At 36.0% G+C, this 24531-nt stretch overlaps 1 long non-coding RNA gene across 2 annotated transcripts in view; it reads right to left on the minus strand.

Moving 5' to 3' along the window:
• The window catches only part of LOC110340560, a 261177-nt gene that overhangs the window by 80521 nt on the left and 156125 nt on the right, over positions 1-24531 (minus strand). For both annotated transcript variants that reach the window (XR_005878864.1, XR_005878863.1), the window contains exon 4: positions 18144-18240. This is a non-coding gene — a long non-coding RNA (uncharacterized LOC110340560). The remainder of the gene's footprint in view (positions 1-18143; positions 18241-24531) is intronic.

Raw genomic sequence — 24531 nt, forward strand, 5'->3', positions numbered from 1 at the left:
GCCTACAAAGAAATCTCGCCACCATTTTACAGTGTCATTGGTATGGGAAAGTACTCTGCAGATTGCCAAAAGAGAAATGTAAACACCAACCAAGCCACAACACCTTTGATCTACAATCAGTTGTGAGAGTGATGGTGGCACAAAGATTATAGGAGTCGCCAACAAATGTCTTATTTGACAAAGCCAACTCAGCAAGATGGAACCCATACCCAACATTATTTGGGTGACCAAGAAACAGAGTCTAGATATCCCAGAGACCTAGGTTAAAATCAAATACTACTTGTCTAAAAATTAATAGCAGTAAGACAGCTCCTAATGACATTCTGCTATATTCATAGATTTGTGCCTTATTCAGCCATCATCAGAGAACCTTGGCTGAAGCAGTGACAACAAATACAGAGATTCACAGTCAGACAGTACTTAGAGAAACCTTGGAGTACCAAGCTATAAATGGGATGTCTCAATCATATCCCTCCCCTCAGACAGAGGTCAAGGAACCCCTCAGAAGAGGAGGCAAAAGGAGTGTGGGAGCCAAAGGAGATAGAGCACACCAGGGCAAAAAGGTTCTCAACATGAACTAAGCAAGGCTCATATGAACTCACAGAGACTGAAGCAGCAAACACAGAGCCTGCCCAGGTCTGCACTGGGTCCTCTGTGTATATAGTAGAATTTTCAATGTGGGAACAAATGGAGCTCTGATTCTTGTGCCTTCTGTTGGGGCTCTTTTCCTTGTGTTCATTTGCCTTGTCTAACATTGATGAGATGGTCTTTGTTTATCTTATTACTTTATTAGGTTTTATTGCTATCTCTTGGAATCCTGTTCCTTTGTAATAAGAGACAGAAAGTGAGTGGGTCTGAATTGGAAGGGAGGTGGGCAGAAACTGGGAGGAGTAGAGGGAGGGGAATCTGAAGGGCTCTCTAGCAGGCCTAAGCTTGGCAAATGTGACTCCAGCTAAATTGTTAGATTACATTCCCAAAGTTAGTCCCCCAGGCCTATTCCCAGGCATACTTATGCATGACTAAAACTCCACGGCCCAAACTATCAAAACACCAAGGTCCAGCAATCAAAATTCATTATTTGGCTATACTTCATAACCTGTCCAATCAGGACTTATCAACTTATCCTAGCACACATGTCCCTATTTTCTCCTTAGGCATCACCTTTGCAGAGATGCCTGCTGCTGCTTTATCTGTCCAGAGGCAGCACCCTGACCCCACTTTGCCTCCTGGGTAATAAATCTCCTTTGTGCTGAGAATTTGGTGTTTGGGTATGTTCTATACCAACTGAAGCACCTTTACAGAAACTGTAATTAGAATATATTGTATGAGAAGATAATCTATTTTTAATAATAAGGGGAAACAAAATAAAAATAGCAAAACATTTTACCAGGTTTGCACTTTTGTTAAATTTGAAAATTTGCTAAAAATGGAAACATTTCTTAACTTGACTTTGGCACTCCATATCTAAAGAACTGAGTAAAGTTAAAAGGTTTCCCAACTGTAAGTCACTGTACCTGCCCATCAAGCCTGTAATTAAGTTAAATGCTAATTTCATTTCCAGACTTTAACAGTCACATGCCCTTGCATCTGCTGGTTCTTATTTACCAAACAATCGCATTAGAAGATTAGCTAGGAACACCAGGCAGTGTTTTGCAGATAAATACAATAAGCAGTGACTCTAGGAAAGAAAACCAAGGACTGACTTCAGGAGGCAACAGGGCACATTTATCTCTTTTGGAAATCAGAATGATGAGGGGCACAAAACTTATGGGTCTTTTGTTTGTTTGCTTGCTTTGTTCAGTGTATTTTTTTTTACATGGAAAGGAATATGACTCTGAAATTCTGACCAACTTTACTTAATGTACTTTTGGTTCCATGAAGAAATAATTAACAAGGAAATTTTAACAAGTGGTGGACGAGACAGGGAAAAATCTGAACTTAATGTTGATTGTTTTGCAAAAGCACTAAACACCAAGAAAGTAGCTGTTCAAGGTCTGATAACTAGTCAGTGGTTTGAACTTGGATAATAATACTCCAGTTTTCATTCAAATAATGCTCAACAAGACCCAAGGACAATTAGTAAGACACAGTGCAAATGCTTGTATTATTTTCAAAATTATCCTTGCTTTTAAATGATTAGCTTACTGGGTTTTGATACACACATTAAAAATGTATTAGTGAGATAATCATTTCCTTAGCTTCTCCCACACCCCTATGTACATTCTGGTTACCAATTAACGTGATTTAAAGAAAAAAATTTTGGAGGTAAGTTAAGTAACTTAGTGCTAAAGTGTGGTACATAAATCCAAAGGCAACAGTCAGTGTCAGAATTATAATGCTGTAAAGTACTCCTCAGTACCTTAAGGAGGACAAAACTTTGTTATAGATATCTGTTGCATCTTAGTACACTAATAAGAAAGTGATACAAAGTAGACTTCATTATTGCTTTTACTATTTACATGCAGTTTTCTTAAACATTAAAAGTAATGTAAAAAAAAGTAATGTAAAATAAAATATGCAAGATATAATCATCTGTCTAAATTATCAAATGCAACTCCTCATTCTTTATGAAGATACAGTCTTTATTATTCCCAGAAATATCCAAAGAAGTAGCTAAGCACATATATATAAAACTTTTTCCCATAATACTGAGATCTAACACTTCTAGGCCAATGTTCTACTACTGAACTACATGTTCAGCTCCAAAATTATTATCTTTTAAGAACCATATATTAAAGCATAATATGTCATAAAGATAAAACATATCTGTTATTAGCTATTAAACTGTTTGATGGAATACTTTCTGCAGTCCTTGGTAAGTCTTCATTCTTTCAATGATGAGGTACAGCCATGATGTCTCCAAATTACCACATGCACTGACCCCCATAAATCATCATTTTCTTTAACATATAATACTACAAAGTAAAACTCAGTATGGTTGCAGTGAATATTAATTTTCAGATTTTATTTATTCCCAACATAAATAAACCATTTTTAAAAAGGAGATCCAGAGTTAGCTATAAGAAAATTTTAGTTTGTGAGGAAACAAACCACGTCAGGAGGGTTAAGCCCAGTCAGAAAGGCAGAATGTGATGGTTAACCTATACTGTCAAATTTACAAGGTTTACAGTCTCCTAGACTGAACCTATGAGAGCATTTACAAAGGAGTTTAACTGAGGAGAGAAAACTTTCTGTAAATGTGGGTGACATAATCACGTTGACTAGCAGCTCAGACTGAATAAAGGAAAAGCTAAGCACCAGTGTTTATCCCTCTGCTTGTAAACTGCAGAGTTAATGGAACCAGCTCTCTTACAAAACAGGCACCAGACCTTTCCAGTCACCATGAACTGTATCAGTCCCTTCAAACTGTGGCTCAAAGTAAATCCTTTCTTCCTCAGGTACCCTTTGTTAAGTATCTTTTTGCATTGACTAAAAGTAACTAACACACTTATTTTATTAGGATTATTTAGACGGCCCTAACCATATATTAATTCAAGATTTAGTTGTTAATCATCTATCACATCCCATGTCCTACTCTGCAAGAGAAATAAGAATCAAGTATGAAGAATTAAGAATTAAACAGGTTTTAAAGAGAGGACTTTTTAAAAATAAAAAGGTATAAAAAATGATGTCCTTTACTTAAAGGAAAAAATAAACCAACACAGTTATTTTTTGAACATTTTTTAAGGACAATGTGCTTTTCATTACTTAAATTATTACTGAAATCAAGAAACCATGAATAGTCGTTCATGTTTGTTCATTTGTTTAGGGGAAGATTTTGACACAAGATCTCTCTACATAGCACTGGTGTCCTAAAACTCATTATGTAGACTAGACTGGCCTCAAACTTAGAGATCCATCTGCCTCTGCCTACTGAGTGACAGTGCTTGGATTAAAGGCTTGCACCACCATACATGGCTTCTGCCTTAAATTTTAATACAGTTCAGCTTAGACATGTGCCATAATTGCATATTATTTTGCATCCATAAGCACCAGGTTTTAGGATAAATAAATAGTTTCATGGGGCAAGATATCAACAGTCTACATATAACAATTCTCCTAGAGGATCTTGAGAACTGGTATGTCCATATCAGATAATTGGTCAGAATTATCACTATTTTCCAGACGTTAAGGAAAATCAAACACAAATCATAAGTATTTTTCCCTTGAAACCAAAGTCACTTAGATTATACCCACCCTTATGATTCTATCAAAGCATTTATTATAAATGTCATTAATTCAATTATTTGTGCCTTTCATTATACAATCGTTCAAGACAAAAGAGTTATGTACTTCAATACTTTGGCTTTTACTATAAATACAAATTCATTTTCTCTTGACAAAAATGTCAATTTCGGGAAAATGATCATCTACTGATATATTTTTTAAAACAAACAAATGAATGGAAAAAATAATGATCTCAGAAGGGGAATGTCAATGATTCCACATAAAATTATCAATAAAAATTCAGTGGTGGTGCATGCCTTTAATCCCAAAACTCAGGAGGCAGAGGCAGGCAGATCTCTGTGAGTTTGAGACCAGCCTGTCTACAGACACAGAGAAACTCTGTCTCGATAAACCAAAAAAAAAAAATCAGATGAACTGTTTGTCTCCACAGAAATCTTTTCAGGATCATAAAGAAAATCATATGATTAAGACTTTTAGAAAAATTTCAAGGCATAAAGTACTTGCCAGGAATTAAATTGAGCTCAGTGAAAGGTGATGAAGTGGAAGCAAATGATATAAACTTTGGTGGCTCACACTTGTAATCCTAGCACTTGGAAGACTGAGGCAGATTCCGTAGCTGTGCCCTTGAGGCCAATGTGTGCTCCTGAATGAATTATCAGAAAGAAGGGCTACACAGAGAAACGTAGCCTGTGACAGAAAAAAAGTGATGTGTACATGCAGACTACTAAGTGTGTGGTGTGTGTGTGTGTGTGTGTGTGTGTGTGTGTGTGTGATAACTTTACATCGGTCTTCTCGCCAGTTATTATTTCTGATTAATTCAATGTAAATGATTATTACCTATTTCTTTTAATCAGCTTTCTCTCGAAGGTGGTTTCTTCTGTTGTCTAATCTAATCTGTGAACCTGACCCTTACCACAGCATGATTAGAAGTATGCCAGACATCATCGTGATTAACAGAGACCAAGTGATGCAAGACGACATCCCAAGGTAGATCGGACAGAATTCCAAGTCAATTGTAGCTTTTTCTAGGCCAAATATATGTCACACCATACTATGACAAACTATTATTTTTTTCCTAAAATGTCCATACTAATTTGCTTATCCAGAAGCCTCCAGGCATTGTACCTGCTTAAACATGCACTTAATAATTAAGAAAAAATTACATGGTGAAAAGGCATTGCTAAAGTTGGCCTTCTCTTCCTATTAGGGACACACATCTAATTAGGCAGAAGCACAGCAGTGCTTTGTATGCCTGGATTGTGACCAGGCCATCTATGAATTCATTTCAAAGGGGACGTGTTGCCAGCTGGTATCAGAAATAGAACAATTATCAGGCATTGTATAGCTGTCAAAAATAATAACAAGGTTTTATTCTCGTTGACCTTGGCCAAAATGGAGCTGGTTATTTAAAGACAAGAGTACCAGGATGTGGTTTTATTGTTCATAGATTATATATAATGTCTTTAGAATGCAACCCTGAAGAAAACTAAAAAAGCAAAGTCATTACCATGTACTATTAATTAACTTCCCGAAGATGTGAACAATATGTAGAGTAGTAAACACAAATAAAATCAGTTTTCCTTAAAAAAAAAAAAAAAGCTCGCTTAAACTTTGATTGCATACAATGGCTTCAAATAGTTACCAAGTTGTAATTCATCGCCAAACAAAACCTAAAACCACTCTAAAGTTGATGAAAAACATTGTATACATAATTGTATGTACTAGTTTTAGATACTATTTATTGTATTGTTTGAGGTAGGGGATGGTACTGTACTCCTCCATCTAGCGTTAATCTGTGTACTACATGAGGTGTCCTTGCAAGCTACATTCTGAGGTATGACATTAATATTACTTATTTCATTGAAGTGGCTGCTTATTAGGAATTTTGACTAACACCCAGATGACATCCCCATATCATTTATCAACAAGGCCAAGGCAATTAATAAACATATAAACTAGTACTTGGAGAAAGCCCTCAACAGAGGTTAGTAAATAAACTCCAGTAGGTGAATTGGTTGAGGGCATATACATAACTCAGTATTACTTTTACTGTAATCAGCATTTTAAAAAAATAATTAATGCTGTTTCTGCTTTCTCAGTAGCACTAATCATACTCAATTTGAAGAGTCACATGACCTGAAGAACTGTCCAAAATAGTGTACAAATTAGTAAACCAAGTTTCTCTACAGCTATTTGCATAGCTTTAAAATAAGTATTTATCTCTATGGTCAAAACACTATATTTGGGAGTTGGAGAGTGCTCAGTGGTTAAGCAGCAGTACTGCTTCAGCAGAGGACATAGGTTCAGTTCTGAGTTCCCACATGAGACAGTGTATAACCACCAACAGCTCCCCTCCAGGCAATGCAATGCCTTCTTGTCCCTGTCAGCACTCACATGCAACTTCACATACAAACACAAAACAGAATATTGGGTTTTAATTTTTTTTTTTTTGGTTTTTACGAGACAGGGTTTCTCTGTATTGTTTTGGAGGCTGTCGGTCCAGCCTGGTCTTGAACTCACAGAGATCCGCCTGCCTCTGCCTCCCGAGTGCTGGGATTAAAGGCATGCACCACCACCGCCCGGCGAATATTGGGTTTTATATTCTGTTCTTATCACATATGAAAGTAGGGGGTTACGTATATTAAGGATTATTCTTAATTACATCATGTCAAAAACACTGTATTAATTATTTGACTTAAAAATTTAAGGAATTCTTAAATTTAAAAACTATGAAAGTGATGAAGTTTGAAAAATGAGTAGTTTTGCCTGCCGTTGGTGACATACGTGTTTAATCACAGCACTCGGGAGGCAGAGGCAGGCGGATCTCCGTGCGTTTGAGGCCAGCGTGGTCTACAAAGCGAGTTTCAGAACAGCCTCCAAAAAAATACAGAGAAACACTGTCTCGAAAAAAACCAAAAGAAAAATGAGTAGTTTTGCTAACATATAACTATATTTACATACACATAAAAATAATTGCAGTACAGGAATAGTTATTTAGCATTCATTATTTAAAGAATATTTATGGGGGTTAGAGGGAAGATTCAATGGTTAAGAGCAGTGGCTACTCTTCCAGAGGACCTGGTTTCAATTCCCAGAACCCACATGGTGGCTCACCACCATCTGTATGTTATTCCAATTCTAGAGGATCTGAAACCTTCATCTCGTCTCCAAGAGCACCAGGCACACACATGGTACATAGACATGCAGACAGGCAAAACACCCATACAAAATAAGTAATAATGTCACAATAATAACAATAATAAAAAATAATAATGAAAGAATATTTAAGTATTATCAAAGCACATTTGCTCACCTTTCTAGGATACCCAAGAACACTCTATTGTATTTTCTTTACATTTTTCAAACATGCACAAATTATAGTTAGCACAAAATTAAAAAGCAAGCTTTATAAAAACACTTCTGAATAGTATAAACTGCAGAAATGTCACCATCTCAAACCTCAAATAGTACTACAGAGCTATTATAATAAAAACAGAATGATCTTGCCACAAAAACAAACACATTGATCAATGGGAATCAAATTGAAGACCCACCCAAATAAATCCATGCATCTATGGACACCTTATTTTTTATAACAAAGCCAGAAATAAAAACTGGAAAAAATAAAAACAGCATTTTCAACAAATGATGCTGGTCAGTCTGGTTTGCTGCATGTAGAACAATTTTAATAGATCCATACTTCATCGTCCAGTACAAAACTCAACTCCAAATGGATCAAAGATGTCATTATGAGGCGAGATACACTGAAACTGATGCAGGAGAAAGTGGGGAATGATCTTGAATTCACTGGCAGGAAAAAGTACTTTCTGAACTGAACACAGATCACACAGGCACTAAGAACAATTAATCTCTGACCTCATGAGACCAAAAAAGCCTTTGTATAGCAAAAGACACTGTCGTTTGGACAAAGTACCTGGCTACAGAACAGGAAAAGAGTTTTGCCAACAGCACGTCAAAGTGCTAATATCCAGGGTAAACAATGAACTAAAAAATGTAGACAGCCAAAAAACAACCCAGTTAAAAATGGCTTATGGATCTAAACAGAGAATTCTAAACAGAGGAAACTGAAATGACTGAGAAGCATTTAAAGAAAGGTCCAACATTCCTAGTCATCAGGGAACTGCACATCGAAACCACCTTGAAATTTCATCTTAGACCAATCAGAATGTCTGAGATCAATCAAACAAGTGATGTCTCATGCTGGTGAGGATGTACAGTAAAGGGAACAACTATTCATTGCTGGTGAGAGTATAAATTTATACATCCCACTAGTGTGTTATTTGGGGGCTCTGAGGTGGCTATAGAACTGGGTGGGAATCCTGTAACAAAGAACGTAAAGGAAAATCAAATCGTACTATTATGCTAAAGAAAAGCAGCAATAAAATAGCTCCTGACGACATTCTGCTATACACATGACTGCATTAGATTAGTACAAATACAGGAATGTACAGCCAATCAATGTATAGGGAAAGCCAGGCGTTGGTGGCGCACGCCTTTAATCCCAGCACTCGGGAGGCAGAGGCAGGCAGATCTCTGTGAGTTCAAGGCCAGGCTGGACCGACAGCCTCCAAAACAGATATAGGGAGTGAGAGACCTTGGAACACTTAGCCATAAACATGATGTATCCATCAAATCTCTCCCCACAAGGTTCAAGAAACTATAAGGAATGAGAGACAGAAAGAGTGCATGAGCCATAGACGATGTACAACACCAAGGAGACAAGACCATTCAGATGTAAAAGGGTTGATGCTTATATGAACTCAAAGAGACTATGGGGGTGTAAAAAGACTTGAATGGCTTTGCACCAGATGGAATCCTAGAGCTGAGAAATAGATACATGTCCCTAACTCTAACCCAAAATCTATATCCAATTGATAAGTACCTGCAAATGAAAATTAATTTTATCCAGAGGTGCCGCACTGGAGAAACAAACCACTCTTCAGGATAAAGCCCATGCCTAGGAGGAGATGGCCCACAAAAACTGAACTCAATGGCATCTTTGAAGGTTCATTTTCTCTAAGGTTTCTTCAGAGAATTTGTTTCTTTACATTACTGGTCCTTTGTATATATATTATGGCTTCGATTTTTATATTTTTATGAGATTCTCATGGGCATGAACATGTCTATTTATGTTCCCTATGTTTTCCTCCTCCTCCTCCTTCTTCTTTTTCTCCTGTCCTGGTTTGTTTGTTTTTCTTTTATCTTACTCTGCTATATTTTATTTTGTTTACATGTCCATTTGTTTTCTAAGGAAAGACAAGAAGGATATGGATCTGGAGGAGAAGGAAAGCAGGAGGAAGATGGGAGGTGTGGGGATGGGGGAAATGTTAATCAGAATATATTTTTTGAGGAAAGAAGTCTATTTTCAATACAAGAAAAAATCAGGCTCTATCTTCTCGCTTTAGCTAAATAATTTTATTTTGATATTTCATCTATTAAAGAGGATACATGACTACTAAAGTTTTTGTTACCAGGCCTATATTGTTAAAATTATCTGCAAAAGATAACTCCAATAACACAATAAATTCATGAAAAAATACTACAAAGCAGTTAAAAAGACCATCCTAGTGATACGTGTAACTCAGGAAAAATCTGAGGCAAGTTTGTATTTAAATCTGTATTTTTATTAATCCTTCTGTTTGTTAAGTAACTTAAATTCCTCTTCAACCAAGTTACTATGCTGATAAATTTCAAGAAAACAAATCAGAACATTTTCTAGCTGTTTTGTATAGGAGTCTAAGGCACAATGCCTTATTCAGGGAAGGAACTGACTACTGGAATGAGGATCTGTGGGAAAGGCCCCTTATGCAGGTACTAAAAAAGCAAGCATGAACACAAAGCCCATTTCTACTTCTAGGCAGTCACAATTTCTCCTGCATAAAATAAGGAGGTAGAGAAATACCACTGGATAATCATGGCTCCTTAAGGACTCAACAATGTGAGTTCTAGAAAAGAGATTTTGACCAGGATGTTCTGGGTCCATCAAGCTCTTTTAAATTACAACAGCCAGTCATAATTATGTAAACAATACAAATGCCATAAGCAATTTTAAGGCAAAATTTTACATCTACACCTTCATTTACACTTCAGTTTAGTCGTATCAGCAGAAATTATAAACCAAGGTTTTAAAATAGTTGCCCACTGTTAAGAGTTGAAGTTTCCTTTTATACAAGTGTGCAGTATGGCCAAGTTGAGAATATGAAAGAGTGAACAGGAACCACAGCACAGTGGTAAACACTTGTTTTAAAGCACTTTAAGTACATTATACAGAGTTTGGAGTATTTGTGTCTTTGAAATGCCAGATAAGGAGATACACTGGTTGGTATAGATGTCAATCATGGGAACAAACAGCCTCTTCCTGTAGCTCTTCTGTAGTGACTATGGATGATTGCAAGACATAATATTCTTAAAAACTATTACCAACTACTATACTGTTATTCCATAGCTCCCATTATTTTTAAACCACTGACGTGTAAAGGAACCAGACCTCAAAATGCAAATGCAGCATGTAGATATTATCATAATTTGTTTCCTTGCCTTAAGATTGTCTGTGACCAAAGTTAATTTGTCAGCATCAATTGCTTAACTTTGAACAAAGCAAAATATACACCAGAAAGCCTGCTGTATTGATGACCAGTATTTCCCAGTATTCTCTATGGCTGGCTCATTCTCACATGCTTAGAACTTTTAATAGCTGTGTGGAGAGAGCAAGAGGTAGAGAAAGAGGAGGAGGAGACAGATAGAGGGAGGGGGAGGGGTAATTAGAAGGGGGAGGAGCAGTAAGAGAGAGAGATCAAAGAGTTATGGTCAAGTTTTCTTCACTGCGTCTAGTTCCATGATCACTAAGTATGAAGTATAACAGGTAAAACAAATAAGCCAGAAAAAACTGACACACAAAATTAAATCTCTACACCAATGTTTAGTGGAAATACAACTCAGATAAAAACTAATTAAATATTTTGGGCTTCCTATCGACACAGTAAGGCAGTGTAATTATCCCTGCCACTCCTGGATATTTGCAGGACTGACATGAAATATTGGAAATACTCTGTGTCAAGTCTGACCTAAGGCATCTGAGACCAGGACGCATAGCATTTTCTAGTTCAGGACTCAATCGAAAGAGTGCTGTAGATAGGACAGATAAAAGATCCCATAATCATACCCATAACGAGAGAGCCAGCTCTGTAATTATTTCTAGTCAAATTTTTAAAATTCTTTTCAAAATGTTCTTAGAAAAACCAATTACCTTTGTAATCCTGGTGAACTGATTGCAAGCATCATTTGTCTCTACATATCATAAAGTCCTAAAAACTCCCCAGACTCTCACCACCATTCTTTAAACCCTAGTCACACCTTCCCATGGATGTCTAGAAAAAAACATCGACTATTTTCAGTTGCCTAGAGAAATCTGTTTCAAGTCCATGCTTCTCAGTAAGGGCCGGTTTTTATATAACTTCAATAATATTATAACAGTAGCTTATTGCTATCCAGTACACTTCAAGTCAAATGGAGGGGTTGAAGAAAAACGTTCATGTTTTCAGTTGGTAGTTGCTGTGTTTGGATAAGTGCATCACTGAAAAGGCCCAGTGTAACCCAGGCATAGCAGTACCTTCTGTGGATTTTCCCTGGTAGGAAATCATAAGATCAATAGGAAACATGGTTCAATGGCTTGTGAGTTACTGTCCCTTCCTCTTTTCACTCTGGACATGAAGTGAGAAAATTTCTCCTCCTATATACTCTGGCCCTCATATGTTGCTTCATCATGAGCTCAAGCCAATCTATTGTGAACAGAAACCATGGACCAAACATCATATTTCTCTTAATAATTTGATTGCCTCATGTAATTTGCTATAGTGCCAGACAGCTAACACAATGTTCATTGTTTATAATATGTTCTGCACGAAAAATTTACCTGTCTCTCCCTCCCCCTCTCATTGTCTGTCTCTGCCCCATGCCTCATGTGTGTCTTGTGCACATGTGTGCATATGCATGTGGAGGCCAGATGTTGATATCGAGCATCTTACTCAATGGCTCACCTTATTTTGGGGGACAAGCTTTCTCACTGAACCCGCACCTTTCATTAAGGCAATGCTGGCAGGCTCAGAGTCCTAGTGATCCTCCTGTTTCCATCTTCCCCGCACTGTCATTACAGATGTGAGCTGCCATGTTGGGGTTCTTATGAGGGTTCTGGAGATGTAAGGCCCAGCCCTCATCCTTATGCAGCAAGCACTGCCGATTGAGCTATCTTCCTAGCCTCTAGGATTCCATCTTTCATTTTTTCATTTTGGTTTTCTGAGACATAGTTTCTCTGTGTCTGTGTAGCTCTGCCTGACCTACAACTCGCTCTGTAGACGTGACTGGCCTGAAATTCACAGAAATCCATCCACTTGCCTCTGCCTCCTGAGTACTGGGATTAAAAGTATGTGCCACCACCACCAGATAGAATTTCATTTGTAAACAAATACGTTCTCTTGATGTTTTCACTAGCATTCATCATAGAAAAAAAAGATATCTCTCTATTTTATCAACACATACATACAGACTCTCAGCTTTATCTAGGTAACTTTCACTGCTTTTATGGATTACTCTGTGTGATTGTTTATGGGCATCCATTACATCTACACAAGAAAGAGACTTTTAAAAAAATGTGCTCTGTGTATTGCTCAATTATCATTTCCAACCCTGTAATGATTCTGCTGCCACCTAAATGGCAACAGTTTCCGCTACTCATCAGCAGGAAGTCCCATCATTTACTACCATGCACCAAAATGAGCAATGAAATCTCCAAACCAATTTTAAAACCATTAAACATGTAGTGATTTTAAGGCTCATGATAGTTTAGTTCATTTCTTCAAAAATTCAGGTTAAAGAAAACCAGCTGTGCATTTGCACATCTGGAAATCACTTTTCACTGGACTTCTCTCAATCAAGGAAGGCATATCTCTACTTGCAGCAATGCTCAGCTGGCCAGCCAAACAAGCACTATGCATCCTTTTATCTGGTGCCACATTAGTTATCTAAATTTTCACATGTTTTAGTTACTCACATTTGATTTTTGAGTAGGTTTTAGGGGAATTTGTAAGAAATTTTACTGCTTTCTTTTTCATATCTAAGAGCAAAGAACAAGTTTCATGGGTAAATAGTCAATTCTAAAAACCATTATACTCATGTTGAAGGGTTTACTTATAGAAAATTAAAACAAATTCCAGATATAAGGAGACCTAGCATCTTGCAATTTGTTGAAGATCTACTTGTTCGCTTAATGAGTTTGAATCAGTCGTATTAAACTACTGATTACCAAAATCGATTATTGCCTTCTAATAACAAATACAGTTTCCAGATTAAACATGTTGGCATGAAACTGTGTCAATAGAAAAATGTTATCATCCTACAAATATTATGAACTGATTATCACTGTCTCATCTGTCAAAATTAACATTCATTACTTGTTTCTATATCATTACCAATTCACTTCCTGACAAGTGAAGATGTTTTAGAAATATTCAAATAACACATCAGTAAAGATTTCCTATGCACCAACCTCTCTGAATGTCAAGTTTCCTGAATATATCAACTAAAATTGTGTATTGATTAGAAAGAATCCTCTTGGGTGAATATTTATGAATGAACCCCAGGAATGAAAGAAGAATGGTTAAGTTAGAATTCCATGGAACATGACAAGAGATATGCACATAATATACAAACTTGCTGCATGAGCAGAAAAATTCACATAGCACTGAGATAACTATACTACATGAAGAATGTAACTGAAATATATAGTTAATGTATTTTAGCATTGGAGATAACCTGAATTCATGAGGCCCTGGGATCAATACCCAATACCACAAAAACAATATAAAGCAAATGAACAAACAACAAGCCTTTCAAACAGAAATTTACTCATATGTCAAGCAGAAGTTGAACAAAGTTAATCTTATTGTTAAATTTGACACAGTATATATCGACAAACACTATTTTGAACAAGACACAAGTCTATTAATATACGATAAGCATATTCTGTAATTTCCAGGAATAAGACCTGTTTACACAGCTGTCTATTCTTTAGGAAGAAGGCCAGTTAAAGGTAAAGTGAAAAAGCTAATTATTTTTGTTAAGGCAGAGTTAGCTTGAATATTATACTGTCATGTCTAATGTACTGAGCTAACCTACCCACAGCCTGACTCTGAAAACCATTACACACAAAGAACATTGCATTTGCCAAGTATGGAGGTCAGTATGCCAGAATGGGTGTATTCTTCAGTGACCCTGCTTTCTCTGTAGAAATAAATGAGGTTTAGCACTGAGGGGGATCTGATGCAAGACAAGGATTTAAACAGGGAGATGACTGTGGAGGACTAGAACTAGAACAGCCTGGATCCCACAGATTGGGCCAGCAACACCCTTTGCCACCATGTCTTTCTCAGAGTTTCCTGTATCTCTCTCTAGTTTCTGGTTTATTAAGGATTAGCATGCTGCAAATACCTACTATTGAAATATATCCTGCCATAAATTTCATTTATATTTTCTATTAAAATTTGAAAACCATTGTCAACTTCATACCCCAAAACTTATATAAGTATTCGTATGAGACCATTACTGCTATCAAAATCTCTTCGAGAGGGAAATTGGCAGAAAAGCTTGAAAGAAATCTCAAAATATTTCAGGTATCCTTTTGCCCCTTATAGATATTGACTTCTTGTCATTAAAAGAAAAGGAACTTCAGGCAACGGGTTGACCTCAAAGCATTTTGAAGGGCAGACATTATGTAATAGTTGTAACAATGTGGAACATTAATGGGTTAGCAAACATATCTACTTTAAGAAAATGATGGCATTGTAGAGCCTCCAAAAATTAACAAATCCTTAAAAATGTGTAATAATCACAGTAGGCCTCACTCCAGAAACGTGCCATTAATCATGTTGCAAACAAAACAACTCAGTGCATTGGAGTATCCAAAGAATCGGATTTAGTAGACTTGCTTAGTCTACATCATACATTGGAGTATCCAAAGAATCGGATTTAGTAGACTTGCTTAGTCTACATCATACATTGGAGTATCCAAAGAATCGGATTTGGTAGACTTGCTTAGTCTACATCAGTGCATTGGAGTATCCAAAGAATCGGATTTGGTAGACTTGCTTAGTCTAAATCATACATTGGCTAATCCCCAGCAAGAAACTCAATTTGAAAACAAAATGTAGACTAATATGGAACAGTTTCAAACAGAGGGTGAGGGAAGGCGTCCCACTATACAGTTCACGGGACAGATGTGTCACAGTGTGCGTGAGCAGAGGTGCAGGGTAACAACACATCTGAACACACAAACAAAAACAACTTACAACTTTGAAAATTCTTACTTTTTTATAAGAAAAATGCTCAGCCTAAACAGGAACTTTAGGCTGACCTGTTATCTTGATTTTTGAGAGAAGATTATAGAGCTGCACATAATTCTTCTTTGTTTAACTATGTAATAGGTCAGGTTGCTTGTAAAATGAACCCGGCACTATGTTTTTAAAAAGATATCAAGTAGAAATATTTAGTTAGCAATAATGTGAGAATTAAATCCATAAGAGAAAATGCTAACAACTGGAAATCAACCCTTCTTTTACTAAAAAAGACTTAACATTAGAGGACATTCTTCTGTGTCCTTAATATTGGGTTTCAATGTAAACATTAAAAATGATTTGGCTATCAAATTAATAATTATATTTTGGTTACTTAAAAAATATGTACTCATATGAATGAAAAACAATATGGCAGTTATATCTATATAGACGTCTGAAATTCCAGCATGAGAAACAGCTTATTAGTGTTTCAAGAATTATTAGATTAATAACTGACAAAATAGTGCCATAAAAGTTTGCATAAAAGGTATGAACTTTTATTTCAGCAATCCTTTTTCCAATGCAAGGAAGTCTGATGTCTTCACATGCATTTCTTATCTACTTTTGCTATTCCAATCCCAAATCCTCTTGCCTGTAACTAATCTTTTATGACTGAGGTCACTGAGGTGGTGCCAAAATTCAGTAATGCCATTCAATCTACTGTAGCAATGTGCTTATCTCATTACTGGAATGTAGACCATTCAGAACAGCGCACTTCATGGCAACGATGAAATGTTCACCTAAAATGCCCTATTGTTAATGTTTCTCACACATTAAAAATTGTAGATAAAAATGTGTACACATGTGGATTCCAATAAAGAATAATATTTGATGTCTATTTTAATTTAGGAAAATAATTTTATGTGCCTGTTGTATGACCGAAACAAACAAACAAAATCCTTTCTTACTAAAACGAATAAAAGGCCATCCTTTAAATGAACAATTACAAGCAGATTTTATTTCTGTGAAGTTTCTACATTGTGAAATGAGATTGGACTTAAGTCTGTCCAAAAGAATGTACAATCAATGAAACCTTTTTTAGTTATTAGCCCTAAATACAGTAGGTGCAAACTATATAGGAATATTCTCCTTTCCAAAGTGATTGTTCGTCCAGATACTATTTTAATAATGATAGGTAATGATTGTGTCTGAAAGGCAACACAATAAATGTACTCAGCTAACAGCTCATTGGCACAGCAAACGAAAGTAAATGTTTAACTACTGTAGATAGGTACATAATTCAAATTACTCTCAGTGCTCATTTGAAAATATTTTCCAATAGTCAAGTATGTGATTATTTACCTTCTGAACCTAAACACTAGTATTTCTATCTGTGTGCTTTAATTATTCTCTGACTGTACTTATGTTGCTATAGTTCTTATTTAACAATAACAAAAACCTTTGCAACTGTCAGTCAAAAAATATCTTAGCAAATTTTAGAGAAATACTCTGCAAGTTTCAGATACTTATTAAAATTATGTTAATAAAATTAGAATGAGAGTTTAAATAAGGAAAACAAATATTGTTTCAGCTATGAAATCATGGACAAAGAGAACTTATCCAGAGAAATTTCTAGAAACTTATAATCCATGAATTTTCTTGTTGACTGGTATGATCATTTCATACACACTAACCGTCAGTTCAACTAACAGTAATGTGGATACAAAGCCATCAATCATAAAACAAAAATGCAAACTTTACAAAGGTAATCATATTTTAAAAATAAAAATTAATTTCAGTTTTTCATACAGTCCAAATGAACAAAGTCCTATATTGTGTTAAGATAAAATTGGCATGGCTATGAGTGTGTGGTAAGCATTTAATTTAAGATAGTTCTAATTCGTGTTTCTAATTCATCGTTCTAATCCTACTAAATGATAATTCATTTGATTCACAATGATAGAGTAAACAGAAAACGCAAGTGTAGCTAAGATCAAACTTGTGCATTAGATTGCTATAACACAGGAGGCTAAATCACTTTTTTATTTAGGGCAGTGACACAAGGATCTCTTGAAAACAGCAGAGATCACTCTGCTTTGCACTAAAGTGCCTTGAAGACTAGGTACTTTCAATGTCTTAAAATAGTGCTTAAAACCACTGACAAGAGTCTAAAATTGCTACTGTCTAATAACTAGACTATGTCTTTGCAATTTATGAATTTAACTCAAAAGAACTTATTATATAAAATTACATATCAGCTCCTATAACAGAATTCAGGTGTAACAAAACCCAATTAAAAAACTGCTCAAAAAAAGTGTGTGTCTTTGAGCTTCTCATCTTCTTTCACTAACATTCACCCTTTATCTTACAGGAAAGCAATTATTTCATCATTCAGACACGTTTACATACCAAGCATTTCTATGAAAGGTTTGTTGAATGCATGAAGATAACACCTAATCTTTTAAGATCATGTAACAAATCTTAACAACAACATATCCTAACACCAAAGCATTTTTGACACACACAAAGACCACACTGAAGCCAACATTAAAATTAATTGTATGCACAAAACTTCTACAATACTATTACTAGTAAGCAACTGTTACTTACAGAGAAGAATAAGTTGGTGGATTCATCTGCTATTTGTCCCAACGGGTTTTGTAGAATCTCTCCAGCTCACTTTGATGATCACAGCTACTCTGGTATGCTGAAGGAAAAAAAAAGTCCTTACATTTTCTTATTTCAGATTATTCTTCGTCTATCGTGGTTTTAGGTGGCAACTCGCAGACTCCACAGCGACAATACGAGAAAAAAATGAAGGTTTGTTTCATATTTACTGTATAAAGTCATTTTTGGCATGTCTATACAACTGATTGTGGCGGCTTTCAAACATTATTTCTAATAATAATTAAAAAATCGCTCCAAGTTCTTTGAGAGAAAGCTTGCCGCTGGGAAGTTGATTTTGGCTCTTGGCCAAAATCATGAGCAAAGGGGCCTCATTAAGGATTCATGGCAGCCTTCAGCACTCTCAAAAAATGTGACCCAACAGGCTAAATCAGCGACTAAAATTAAAAAGTAAGAGACAAAGACAACTTACTTAATATTCCTTCCAAAGTAACATTCAACTTTTTTTTTCTTTTTTGGTAATCAAACCCATGTTAGCCTAAGCTAATGCACTGCCCCCTGTCCTCTAATGTTCACAAAATTTCTCTTTAAAACTTGTCAATTTCCCTCCTAAGAAACATTTCTGTGTCACTTTGCAAAGATTTCTCTCTGTAATCAAACCATATCTGTTGCAACCAGCTCAACAACCGAAAACCAAACGTTGGAAGGCAGACTACAGCCTCCAGATTTAAGTTTCAAATCAACGAACAAAAAATAAGCAAACAATCTCCAGCATATTTCAACTTCCACAGAAGTGAGCACGCACCCTTTAAACCTGCATCCTTTGCTTGGGTCAATTTCACTGCCAAACTTGGCCCCCCCAAGGTAGATCTGACCCCGGAACCTTACCTAGATGTCTTCTGGCTTTTCTGTAGATCAAAAAGTTTCCTGCCTAAGCACACAGATAGTCTTTCACACACCATAGCAGCCCTTTTATGAATCCCGCACTGTAACAGGCTGCTCTCCACATCACTTGAGAGCCCAGTGCGTCAGCTCTCAAGATAAAAATGCATGGCTAACACACAATTAGTGGGAGAGGTTGTTTCCAAGAGAATTTATCTTATAACGAAAGACGCAGAAACAGCTATTTTCCCCCTTTTTCTCCTCTTTTTTTTGAAATAGCAGAGAGGGTGCGGTCAGATGTTAGGATTTTTGCCTGAGAAAAGGGCCCTACACTGCACTAGGACCCACTAAATGCTAGCAGAGCAGCCTGGGAAGGGAGCCAAAGGAAGGACTTTGTTTGACCCAGCTGCCAATCTCCCCCGAAGCCGTGCGCCAGACTAAACACTCACACTATTTTAACTCAAATCAGGCTACAGCAGCTGTTTGCTTTCCGGCTCTGAGCTCGGCACCCACATGGCCTGTGTAGTTCACCCGCGAGCTTTGTGAGCTGCCTTGCTGAAATCTGTTCCGGGGTGGGATTTATCAGTGGAAAGGAAATTGTTACCCTGCTCCTCATGGTTAACAGGGATTGTTTGTTTTTCAGCTTTTGATCTGGTTACTGGAATCACTGGAAGGTGATTTTATAATCTTAGAAAAGGGGGAGTGATAATTTTATATCAAGGGAGAAATTTGGGATTTGAAGGTAAGGATTCCAAATTTTCTTTTGAAAGTTCTCTAGTGTGTTGAAAATAACAGTAAAATGCAGCAATACCAATGCACTGTGTAATTCTAGGAACAAGGGCAGTGTCTACTCCTTGCAAGCCAACGCCTTCCACCAGCCAAGATGGAGAACTAGGATTATATTAGGATTTAATAATAGATCCACCACTACTGAAAAGTTCCTTCAGAAGGAGCGATGAAGTAGAGTACAGAAGGTTGCTTCTTTACATGCAAAGGCACATGGGACCAAAGGCACACAGCAATCCAATTTCCCTAAATTTCTAATTTCATTTACTTATTAATCCAAAGGGTTGAAATGTCGTTAATGACTGTCAGAGATTAAAATTTATCCATTGGTAGCACAGAGTAAAAATTCAATGAGGAAGAAGCCAGAGGAAATCCAATACTACAATTATCAAAATTAGGAAGAAGGCTTTTGATAATTAAGATCAATTGTACAGCAAATAGATGCCAAACTCTGGACATGTGGAGACTATCAGTCAGTGAGTCCTTTGTCATGGGAGAACATCTTCTGCATATACTACAACGGAGTATTTTTACTCTCAAAAGTCTGTGAAACCCCAAGGAGGAAAGGCAGCATTTTTTGTGAATTGACCTTGGCTTTCATTGTCAAACCAGGAAATAACTAATATTTAAAATAATGAACTTTAATGTAACTGTGATGAGTAACAGTGAAACAATTCTGAAGCACACTGCAAGTGTTTCCATATTTTTTTAGAAAGTTGTTTCATCAGCTTTGCAGTTCTGAATACTTGTTTCTACTATTGTACCCAGCCAGACATCTTTAGATTTGTTGTATATATGTTGTATGTTGTGTGTGTGCATGTCCATGTTCATCTGTATGAGTACCTGTTGCATACATACTTCAAGGCTAGAGGTGGACATTGAGAGTCCTCTTGAATCACTCTCCATGCTATTTCTTAAAGATGAAATCTCACAAAGGTCACACACAGATTCTGGTAGACCAGATAGCTAGAAAAACTCAGACATCCTCCTGTCTTTGTCTCCCCAGAGCTGGGTTTAAACTGTGCCTAGCTTTACAAGTGAGTGCTAGAATCTAAACTCATAACTTCTTGCTTTCATGGGACAAGCACACTACTGACTGAATGATCTACGCAGCAAAAATTATGTAGATTTAACTTTATAAACAATATTATTTCTAGGACAGGCTCCAAAAGCAATACAGAGAAACCCTGTCTTGAAAAACAAAAAACAAACAAACAAAAGAAAAGAAACAACAACAACAAAAAAACCCAAACCAAGAAACAAAACAAAAAACCTCTTCATATATGGTGTGGCAAAGATACTGATAGTCAGTAAATTATAATATCTTCTTGAGTACACTTACAGCAAATGAGCCAGTTACTAAGAGTGTGTATCATAATAATACTGCAAACCACCTGAGTACCTAATGCTCAAATACATTATTGTTTATACAAAATTATGATTGTTACCTTCCATATTTCTTCATAGATATATTCTTACTAATTTTAGTTGGAACAATATTTTTGAAATATGAACCTTTCATAATAAAATTCAAAATAATACCTTTGTGTAGGAATACTCCAAAGTATGCTAAAGTGGCTTTCACTTTGACAGAGATGTTCTAATAATATGGTGCCTTGAACACCTGATAAGAGAGAGATTGTGAACACCTGTTTCTCACTGAAAAACACAGGAACATATTCAAGTAAATGGTAAACATACAGTAGATGTATTCATTAAACAAACAAATTATTATGTGATGATACAATCTCAGAAAGAAAAAAAACAGAATATATTTTCTTCTCATAATCAGAATCTAGATGATAATATATGTATATATGTAAACAAATATGGCTGTGGATACAGGAAGAGGTAGAAAAATATATATATATGGAACACAAATCATGTCAGGGGATACAACACTAATTGTTTTAGTTCTAACTTTGTCATAGATTTTTCAGTTTTGCTACTGGATAAAGACATAAAAATATATTTGATAGGAAAAGTACAAAGATGAGGCTCTGTAACTTTCATTTTTAATTACTACTCTATCTTATAAAAAATTCTTTGAGATGTATAATCTTGATTATGCTTAATCTTGCTGTATAATAGATAGAAATTTGCAATGTTTTTATAATAGAGATTAAATATATTTGATAATTTATATAAATTATTATATTAAATTAATGTATTAATTTCCACAAAAATTATTTACTAACTAAAGCACAATATACCATTCTCAAAGTGGAGTTTCTTTTACTTTTTGCTTAAGGCAGGAGATGGACTCCCATAAGACATTATAGATATATGCAAAAATACAGAATATTGACTGCAAGATATTATTTTTTAGTAACATGAATGACTTGTGTAAAGCTTCACACTCTGGGATGAGAATTTTTCACTGTTCCATTTTCCAGATCAAAAATCAACTTTGTGAGAAATTCTGGAAAGCAACATGCCCTGTCAGATATTTTATGCCTTCAAAAGAATTAAAAACAACCTAATAGTGGTAGGAGTAACAGATAATACCTACAACCAAGTATGTGCAGGCTGCTTGAATTATTAATATTCTTCAATAAAATCAGTAGCCCAAAAGGTTTCACAGAAAGAATGATATCATACACATCGTACAGTAAGTCTTTGTGAAGAAAAGTCAAGGCATAAGACACTCGATCACTCATTCAGTGCAGCAAGAAGTACTTCAGTGCAAAAACTAAGAAAGTTACTGAAAGGGAACAAAATGATACACAGTGTATTTTTAGCAAATAGAAGAAAATTCTCCAATAAATATCTATGAGTAAAATTCATCAATTTATGTCATAAATATACAGAAACCAGAAGTAGTATTTTCAGTGTAAAAAAAAAACACTTATTCAACATTTGAAACCACTACATCAAAAAACAAAGAGGAAAAATCTTCTGGAATATCAACTGATCCCTAAGACAAAGCATTTGACAAACTCTTTGCTCAGTCATGAAAAAAATGAACAAAGAGCTGGGAGTTGGTGGCACATGCCTTTAATCCCAGCACTCAGGAGGCAGAGGCAGGCAGATCCCTGTAAGTTTGAGGCCAGCCTAGTCTACAGAGAGAGTTCTAGGACAGCCTCCAAAACAATACAGAGAAACCCTGTCTCGGGAAAAAACAACAACAACAAAAAACAAACAACTGAACAAACAAAGAATATAGGAAACTCCTGTTTAACCGACTATAAACATCTTTAAAATCTTTAGTTACAATCATAGCAAGGCTGACAATGTAGAGCTATTCCCATATAAATATAGCTAGTGCAATAAAACAAGAAGAGTGACTAAAACCTACATATTTAAAAGGTATGTAAAATTATATTTAATTCATGAATTATTGATTATCTTTATAAACAAAACCAAGGAGAATGATTGCATACTTAGCATATATATATATATATATTACCAATTTTAAGGAAGATTCAAATAAGTTCATTATTTTGCTATTCTGGCTTAGTAGGTCTTGAACCAAAGATATCTTCGCAGCAATGAGCATATCTACATTCAAAATTTAGTTTTAACATATCCTTACAAGAAAAGGAGATGGGAATCCTTAGGGAAATGGTGATTGGTTCAAGGACTTGATAGGCCGTAATCTACAGGATGGGCCAGAAGCATCTTATTGTGACAAATAATAAAAAAGTACTACAAAAAAAGAATAATAATATATTGTCAGTGAATTTCAAAGGGCTATAGTTGACAGTTAATGAAGTCCAGACACGAAAGCTGGAACAACTGTAATACATACTTAAAATAATAGTGGGTTATTTAAAAAATAAAAGTGTTGCCGGGTGTTGGTCACACAAGCCTTTAAACCCAGCACTCAGGATGCAGAGGCAGGTGGATCTCTACGAGTTCGAAGCTAGCCTGGTCTACAGAGTGAGTTCCAGGACAGCCTATAAAACAATACAGAGAAACCCTGTCTCAAAAAACAAAAAAAAAAAAGTGTTCCTCAGTCTACCTTGATGTAAGCAAATGACTAACCAAATGTACCGAGAGTAGGCAATTATCTTACACAAGGAATTCAAAGCTCCATATGTATACCTTCTATTCTGGGGGATGGAACATAACTTCCCTCGCTTTCTCACCTGGTTTCTTTCCAAAAACTAAATAATGTATGTAGAAGTAAGAAATAGAGTACTTTTATAGACGTGTTTCTTGCCCAAGTGCAAAACTCCCATGTAGACATGTGAAAATTATCAGGAAAATTCTAACTGAGGAATATTTTACTGAGCAATTTATCAGTAAACCTCAGAAAGATCAAAGTTCTAAGATATCAGCAAAATCTGAGAAACTGTTAGAATCAAGTATAGCTTAGAAACACAAGTATTGAATTAAATGCTTCTTTTTAAAGTTACTTAGTTAAATATTTTACATAACAATCACAGTTTCCTCTCTTCTCTCTGCCTGTTCCCTCACCCCACCTCCCTTCTACCACCCCCACATCCAGTCCTCCTCCTTCTCCATTCAGAAGGGGTGAGGCCTCCCATGGGAGTCAACAAAGCATGGCATATCAAGTTAAGGCAGGACCAAGCTCCCCACACCTGCCTCAAGGCTAAACCAGGCATCCAACCATAGGAAATAGGTCCCAAAGAGCCAGCTCATGTGTCCAGCACAGGTCCTGGTCCTACTACCAATGGTTCCAAAAACAGATAAAGTTACACAATTGTCTTCCACATGCAGAGATCCTAAGTAGGTCCCA

Source organism: Mesocricetus auratus, unplaced genomic scaffold, assembly GCF_017639785.1.
Source record: "Mesocricetus auratus isolate SY011 unplaced genomic scaffold, BCM_Maur_2.0 Super-Scaffold_100008, whole genome shotgun sequence".
In the NCBI taxonomy this organism is placed as follows: domain Eukaryota; kingdom Metazoa; phylum Chordata; class Mammalia; order Rodentia; family Cricetidae; genus Mesocricetus; species Mesocricetus auratus.